We start from the raw sequence: 9,398 nt of genomic DNA, 5'->3' as shown, positions 1-9,398 counted from the left end.
CCCCCCTGCAAAGGCATAATACATTATGCCCCCCCAGACCACCTTCAATAAATTATGCCCCCCAGCAATAAATTATGCCCCCACAGCCCCCAATCAATACATTATGCTCCCACAGACCCCTTCAATACATTATGTCCCCGCCCCCCTGTAATACATTATGCCCCTAGACCCCTGTAAAAAAATTATACCCCCAGCCCCCCTGTAATAAGTCATGCCCCCAGCCCCCGCTGTAATAAATAATGCACCCACAGCCCCCTTCAATAAACCATGAACCCACAGCCTACCTTCAATAAATTATGCTACCAGCCTCCCTGTAATAAATTATACCCCCAGTCCCCCTGTAAGAGATTTTGCCCCCAGAACCCCTTCAATAATGTATGCCCCCACTCCCCCTGGAATAAATTATGCCCCCAGATCCCCATTGTAAGACTTGATGCCCCCAGACCCCCTGTAAGAAATGATTCCCCCAGACCCCCTGTAAGAAATTATGCCCCAGCCCCCCTGCAATAAATGATGCCCCCAGTAATAAAATGATTCCCCCAGCTCCCTGAAATAAATGATGCCTCCTGCAATAAAATGATGCCCCCAGCCCCTGCAATAAAATGATGCCTGCATCCCCCCTGCAATAAAATGATGCCTGCAGCCCCCATGCAATAAAATGATGCCCCCAGCTCCCCTGCAATAAAATTATGCCCCAGCCCCCCCTGCAATAAAATGATGCCACAGCACCCCATAATAAATAATGCCCCCAGCCCCCCTGCAATAAATTATGTCCCAGCAATAAAATTATGCCCCAGCCCCCTGCAATAAATGTGTCAGGGTTTTTCCCTGTTGTGTTTGCCATGTTCTGCTGGCAGCCATTTTACTCACCTTTCTTCCTGACTTGGTGCATTGTGGGGGTTGCTGCTCACTTCCTGCACTTCCTTTTATGGCCAGATTGTTGTGCATCATCCATGTGAGACAGGATGCAGTCTCAGAATTGTGATGTCATCATTTATTATTTAAAGGGCCTCTGTTCAGTATGCTTTGCCTTTGCGTTGTCTGAGACCTGTTTGTGAGAGTTCCTGTGTATTACCTGGCTGCCTGACGTCCTTCCTGGTTCCTGATCCCTGGCTTGTTCCTGACTCTGCTGTTCTCCTTGCAACAGTGTGTTGTGGTGTACTTAGACGACATCCTCATACACTCACCCACACTTGAGGCTCATCGTTCTGATGTTACACGGGTTCTTCAGAGACTATGTGAGAATGGCCTGTTTTGTAAACTTGAGAAATGTGAGTTCCATCAGACTCAAGTAACATTCCTAGGTTATGTTATCTCCGTTGCAGGGTTCTCCATGGATCCTGACAAGTTATCTGCAGTTCTGCAGTGGCCTCGCCCAGTTGGTCTTCGGTCTATTCAACATTTTTTGGGGTTCGCCAATTACTTTAGAAAGTTTATTAAAAACTTTTCTTCCTTGGTCAAACCTATCACTGGCATGACCCGTAAAGAGAATGATACACTCCATTGGTCACCTACTGCCATTGAGGCCTTTGATAGTCTTAAGACTGCCTTTGCTGCCGCTCCTGTTCTGGCTCATCCTAACCCTGTCCTGCCTTTTGTTCTTGAGGTCGATGCATCTGAGACTGGAGTAGGTGCCCTCTTGTCTCAACATCCTACGCCTGACGGTTCCTTGCATCCGTGTGGTTTCTTCTCTAAGAAATTGTCTCCAGCGGAGTGCAATTATGAAATTGGCGACAGGGAATTACTGGCCATAATTTTGGCACTCAAGGAATGGAGGCATCTTCTAGAGGGTACTAGCGGGCCCGTGTTCATTCTTACTGACCACAAGAATTTAACTTATCTATCTGAAGCAAAACGTTTGTCGCCCTGACAGGCCAGATGAGCGCTATTTTTGTCTCGATTTAATTATGTGGTCTCCTACCTGCCTGGTAGTAAGAATGTTAGGGCTGATGCCCTCTCTCGACAATTTTCGCCTCTGTCCAAGGAGGAGTCTGTACCTACTCCTGTTATACCTCCTGACCATATTTTGGCTACCATACGTACTAATTTGACTTCTCCTTTGGGGGAGGAGATCTTGGATGCACAAACCAATGCACCGCCTGAGAAACCTAGTGGTAAGTGTTTTGTTCCTGAGAATCTTCGAACTAAACTTTTGCACACTTACCACTATCCTAAAGCCGCAGGTCACCCAGCCAAGAACCAAATGATTTGGTCTGTCACTCGACAATTCTGGTGGCCAGGTCTTCGTTCTGATGTTGCTGCGTATGTTGCCTCCTGCTCAGTTTGTGCACAGAATAAGACTCCTAGATGTCTTCCTGTGGGTCTTCTTCAACCTATTGCTAATGGTGAGCCTCCTTGGACACATTTTTCCATGGACTTCATTGTCGAGCTCCCTGTTTCCAATGGCAATACTGTTATCTTTATGGTGGTTGACCGTTTTTCGAAAATGTCACATTACATTCCCTTGATGAAGCTGCCTACCGCTCAGGAGCTTGCTTCAATTTTTGCCCGGGAGGTCTTCCATTTACATGGATTACCCAAGGAGATAGTGTCGGACCGGGGTAGCCAGTTTGTCTCCAGATTTTGGTGTTCCTTTTGTGCTCAAATGGGGATCCAGCTTTCCTTCTCCTCAGCATATCACTCTCAATCCAATGGGGCTGCGAAACGGTCTAATCAAGCTCTGGAACAGTTCCTCCGTTGCTATGTCTCAGATCACCACAATAATTGGCATATATCTATACCGAACCTGAACACGTTTACTCAAGTGCATTAACCCAACATGAAATATAAATACAGTATTTCACATTCCAATAATATTCACACAGAAAAATATATATTTTTTTGGTAAAATATTTATCTATACCTATATCTATTGATGATTATATATATGTATACATTCACCAGCCACTTTAATAGGTACACCTGTTCAATTGCTTGGTAACACAAATGGCTAATCAGCCAATCACATGGCAGCAATGCATTTAGACATCTAGACATGGTGAAGACGACTTGCTGAAGTTCAAACCAAGCATCAGAATGGGGAAGGGGATTTAGGTGACTTTGAATGTGGCATTGTTGTTGGTGCCAGACGGGCTGGTCTGAGTATTTAAAAAAATGCTGTTCTACTGAGATTTTAAAGTACAACCATCTCTAGGGTTTACAGAGAATTATCTGAAAAAGAGATAATATCCAGTGAGCAGCAGTTGTGTGGATGAAAATGAATTGTTGATGTCAGAGGTCAGAGGAGAATGGGCAGACTGGTTTGAGATGATAGAAAGGCAACAGTAACTCAAATAACCACTTGTTACAACTAAGGTATGCAGAATACCATCTCTGAACGCACAACATGTTGAATCTTGAAGCAGATGGGCTACAGCAGCAGAAGACCAGACCGGGTTACACTCCTGTCAGCTAAGAACAGGAAACTGAGGATACAATTCGCACAGGCTCACCAAAATTGGACAATAGAAGATTGGAAAAATTTTTGCCTGGTCTGATAAATCTCTATTTCAGCTGTGACATTCAGATGGTAGGGTCAGAATTTGGCGTAAACAACATGAAAGCATGGATCCATCCTGCCTTGTATCAACAGTTCAGGCTGGTGGTGGTGTAATGGTGTGGGGGATATTTTCTTGGCACACTTTATGCCCCTTAATACCAATTGAGCATTGTTTAAAAGCCATAACCTACCTGAGTATTGTTGCTGACCATGTCCATCCCTTTATGACTACAGTGTACCCATCTTCTGATGGCTAATTCCAGCATGATAATGCACCATGTCACAAAGCTCAATTCATCTCAAACTGGTTTCTTGAACATGACAATGAATTCACTGTACTGCAATGGCCTCCACAGTCACCAGATGTAATGTAGCCCCAAAATATATAATTATACATAGCTCACACTATTTGCAATACACTTGTATTATTTATTTTGCTTTCAAATGTATTTTCCCATCCTATAATATAAAAGGCCTGGTATGTTTGTCTGAAGCTGTCATGCACAGTAGAGACTGCACAAGGACAAACATACCTGCCCGTTACGATCAGACAGCAGCTACAGAGAGGCCGCAAGGGAGCTCCGTGATGGGGGCGTGGTGGGGCGCACCCTTGACGAGGGAGCATGGCCATGCGTGACCACCGTGATGGGGGCCTGACTGGGCGGGAGGGGGCCGGTGAGCTTGGCCTGGTGGGACTGGGTGTGGCTATGAGAGAGAGCAAAAGAGGGGTGGGAGAGAAAACAAAAGAGAGGGTGGGAGAGAGAGCAAAAGAGAGGGTGGGAGAGAGAGCAAAAGAAAGGCAGGGAGAGAGAGAGCAAAAGAGACGGTTGGAGAGAGAGAGCAAATGGAGAGAGAAAGAGCAAAAGAGAGGGTGGGAGAGAGAAAGCAAAAGAGAGGGGGGAGAGAGAGAGCAAAACAGAGGGGGAGAGAGAGAGCAAAAGAGAGGGGGGAGAGAGAGAGCAAGGGTCGTTATATTCAGAAACTCATTTGTACCTGTCCCTATTTGGCCACAGCAAAGGAGATACAGAATGATAAACACTCACAATGCTTTTCAAGGGCTGTGTTCCTGGATTGCAAAACAAGGCACATTTTGTAAATCAATGCAGATTCAGTAACGTGATTAATTGCTGATTCAAATATTTATAAAAATGACAGTAGTATCCTGTGAATATGCTTTTTTTTATAACAAAACTAACAACTTTGTGAATTGCTGCTTGCTATACTTTAAATCTACAAGGAAACTTTTTCAGAATATAAATAAACATACATGTAAGATGTATTCATAATTCTCAATTTATTCTGACTTAATCATTCTTTTAAAAATTCTATTGAATTTCTCACAATAGTGTCCTTTTAAAAGAAAATAAAAAAAGGTTTCCAGTTACAAAAAGCAAAGCCCAGTACTGCTTCTGAACTATTATGAGAGCGAGAGGAAATAAAGTAAAAGAGTTTATTTATTACCTTAGAGTGATTTGAATAGAGTGACAGTTTACTTTCCAGATGGGTAATTTTCGTTTTGTAGGTATTCCCAAAAAGACAGCTTTTGAAAGGTTAAACTCTCAACACTGTCCAACAGAGAATGGTCTGCTTTCAAGTTCCAGAAAGTCTGACATAATACAATATATTTAAGAAAACACAACAAAAAAGATGAATTTTACAGTGTTAGATCTTTGGCTATTAATCATGTATATAACTCCTTTCTTCCTCATTCAACTTACCTTGTGGCAAATTCAGATCTTGAAAATATTTTATACATATATATGATATATTATAAAGGTAAAATGAAAATATATTTACCTCATAATTTAGGGCTAGATTACAAGTGGAGGGCAAAATATCGCTTTCGAGAAATTGATATTTGCGCTTCACTTAGTAATACCAGCGCACAAGTTAGGTGCAATGCAAACGTGACCTTGCGTTTGCATTGCTGGGAAGCTTTGAACTCATGAGAGTGCACTTCCATAGGCTCCAATGGGAGCCTTGTTCTCATGTCGTCAGGGTAAGTAGCACAGAGATAGGCAGCAGATTGAAATATACATGTATATGCTTATATACATATATATTTATGTGTTTATATGTGTATATACATATATTAATACATAAATATGTATGTATATATTCATATATTCATATACATATATATTTATAGTAATACCACACTTCCCATAGACCGCAATGTAATGGCACGTTTCAGTGCAATTTGTTTTCCAACACCCCACACCCGCTAACTATAACCCCTAAAAACTGCTTAGTGCAGTTTTTTTTAATAAAAAAAAGATGCTACGTGTTTTTATTTTCTAAAAGAGACTTAGGGGTAGATTTATCGCTATAGCGAATCATGTCCGCCCTGCATCGCTAAATGCCGATAAGCTATCGGCATTTAACATTGCACAAGCAGTTCTGGTAAACTGCTTATGCAATGCCGCCTCCTGCAGATTCGCACCCAATTGGCCGCTAGCAGGGGGTGTCAATCAACCCCATTGTATTCGATCAGGTGGAATGATGTCCGCAGCCTCAGAGGCAGCGGACGAGTTAAGGAGCAGCAGTCTTAAGACCGCTGCTTTTTAACTACTGTTTCCGGCGAACCTAAACGCTTGCACGTAATCAGTTACATTGGGGCTGATACAGGGGTTGGTAAATCGGCCCCATTACGTTTTATTTTAGGGGCATTTGGTGCACATTTTAAAAATTGGCCAGAGGTCTAACCTCTGGTTAATTTTTTGAGCACTAATTGCTACCGTAAGCCTGCAGTAGTATTAACCAGTCACTTTAATGGCTGGTTATTTATCGCACGCCTTTTTACGTGAGCAGCACCTTGAGACCCTTACGGGTGATTAGCCGCGCTTTACAAGTACCCAATACAATACAATACGTGTGTGCGATAAATTAACGATCCACTTGTAATCTAGCCCTTAATGGGGCATAAATATGCAAAAAGAAAAAGAAACTATTGCTTTCATATTACTTCATATTACTGTGTTTTAAATGCCTGCAAATGAGTTAAACACATATTTAAAGTCAGCTCTAGAGAAGCAATGCTCTACTGGGACTTAGCTAAACAAATCTGGTGAGCCAATAAAAAGAGGCACAGGTGTCCACGTATCCACCAATCACCAGCTGGCTTACAATAATGCATTGCAGCTCCTGAGCCTACCTAGTTATAATTTTTAACAATGGTTACCAAGAGATTAAGGTCGATATGATAATAGAAGTAAACTGCAAAGTCTCTTGAAATTTAACTTTAAAGGGACATAAAACAGATTTAAATCTGTGCATATCCTAAAAGGGCTAATTAATAAAAAATAGTTTGCATAAAAAAATTGTTTAACAATTGCTGGCAAGTATTTTAACATAATTTTAAAAAATAAGCAAAATGAATTACATAGCTAAGCTGCCTGGAGCAGCCAACTCCACCCCCCATATCAGTGTTTAGACACAGACATTGTATTTCAACTGAGTTCACAGCTTCTAGGCATGCTCCAGCAGATAATCCCTATGCACTTTTACATTCTACCAAAACAACAATAGTTTTAGATACAGCCATAGAAGAAAATGTGTGGGGGGAGTTAGAGCTTTACAATTCAGAAAGTAAAAAGAAAGGGTTAATGACGAGGCACTGCAGTATAAATTTGCAGGTAAAGTGCATATTATTATCTTTTGTCTCTATCCCAGCTTGTTTTATGTCCCTTTAAGGGGACACTCAAGTCCAAATTAAACTTTCAGGATTCAGATAGAGCAGCAATTTTAAACAACTTTCCAATTTGCTTCCATTAACAAAATGTGCACAATCTTTTTATATTTACACTTTTTAAACCACCAGCTCCTACTGAGCATGTGCAAGAATACACAGAATATACGTATATGTATTTGGGATTGGCTGATGGCTGTCACATGATACGGGGGAGTGAAAATAGATAGAACTTTGAAATATGTTAGAAGAAATCTACTACTCACTTGAAGTTCAAACTAAGTGCTATTGCATTGTGTTTTTATCATGCATTTGTTGATTATGCAAATCTCATGTCCTTCAAAAGTTCAATTTTGACTTTCATGCCCCTTTAAATAGCATTTTCTTATAGTCTGGACTGAATGATGCAAGTGGATAGTTTTATATACCAAGATATACATTTTTTGTGTATGTAGCAGGTGATTTCTGAGAAAGCATTTAGCACACATCAAATGTTTGCTGCCACCACCTGCTTGGCACATATCTCAAGGATCCTATACGCTGCTCAACAATTTTTTTATTTGTATTTTTGGTGCAATGCCAAACATAAATACAACTTTTCATCACTCAGCAGTGCTTTTTAAAATGAATAACAATGAAATAATATAAGAAGGGAACCTCAGTGGATTTCCCCCCAGGATATTTTACAACTAATATAAACCAACTGGAAAAATCAAAGACAAATAGATTTCTTTTAAGGATGTGCCCATTTATTTCAGTTTATTTTATCATATGTCTAGTATACATACGCTAGTTCTTTGACATTAATGGCATGGTTTACCAAGAGAGCTATTTAATTTCTGATGAAGCAACTCTTTCTTTCAAAAACGTCATTTTTATATTGAGAGTTAGGCTTTTTTTCAGTATATTTTGGTGATATATTATGAGACAGTAGAAAATCTCATATCCCCGTTACCTCTATGTGCTATTTATATGTACCCCATTGTACCCTTTCTAAGGGCTAGCTTACAAGTGGCATGCTAACTGTTGCGTGCACGCGATAAGGGGTTTACTGCAGCTCTTTGTGCGCATCAGATGTAGCGCACGTATTACGTGTTGAAAGGAAACACGTTCACTTGAGAGCAATTTAATTTACCGCGCATCGGGTTAGCACGACCTCAGAGCACTGGTAAACTGTTACACGGAAAAAGAAAAGTTGCACAAAACTCAGCAAAAAATACATTGAACAGTACAGCTACACTCATAATAACACTAGCTGATAAAATATTTTTTTTTTAAAAATTGCACAAAAAAGGGCTCAAAGATATGAGGTATCAGGCCTGAAAGGGCTTTAACATAGAGATACATACAGTTGTGCTCATAAGTTTACATACCCTGGCAGAATTTATGATTTCTTGGCCATTTTTCAGAGAATATGAATGATAACACAAAAACGTTTCTTTCACTCATGGTTAGTGTTTGGCTGAAACCATTTATTATCAATCAACTGTGTTTACTCTTTTTAAATCATAATGACAACAGAAATTACCCAAATGCCCCTGATCAAAAGTTTAAATACCCTGGTGATTTTGGCCTGATAACACGCACACAAGTGGACACAAAGGGGTTTGAATGGCTATTAAAGGTAACCATCCTCACCTGTGATCTGTTTGCTTGTAATTAGTGTGTGTGTATAAGAAGTCAATGAGTTTCTGGACTCCTGACAGACCCTTGCATCTTTCATCCAGTGCTGCACTGATTATTCTGGATTCTGAGTCATGGGGAAAGCAAAAGAATTGTCAAAGGATCTGTGGGAAAAGGTTGTTGAACTGTATAAAACAGGAAAGGGATATAAAAAGATATCCAAGGAATTGAGAATTCAAATCAGCAGTGTTCAAACTCTAATAATGAAGTGGAAAATGAGGGGTTCTGTTGAAACCAAACCAGGGTCAGCTAGACCAACTAAAATTTCAGCCACAACTGTCAGGAAAATTGTTCGGGATGCAAAGACAAACCCACAAATAACTTCAGGTGAAATACAGGACATGTGGTGTGGCTCTTTCAAGATGCACAATAAGGAGGCACTTGAAGAAAGATGGGCTGCATGGTTGAGTCGCCAGAAGAAAGCCATTACTACGCAAATACCACAAAGTATCCCACTTACAATACGCCAAACAGCACAGAGACAAGCCTCAAACCTTCTGGCACAAAGTCATTTGGAGTGATGAGACC

The sequence above is a fragment of the Bombina bombina genome, chromosome 9, assembly GCF_027579735.1.
Source record: "Bombina bombina isolate aBomBom1 chromosome 9, aBomBom1.pri, whole genome shotgun sequence".
Taxonomy (NCBI): Eukaryota; Metazoa; Chordata; class Amphibia; order Anura; family Bombinatoridae; genus Bombina; species Bombina bombina.
The sequence above is the reverse complement of the archived record's forward strand: the minus strand, read 5'-3'. Positions refer to the sequence as shown.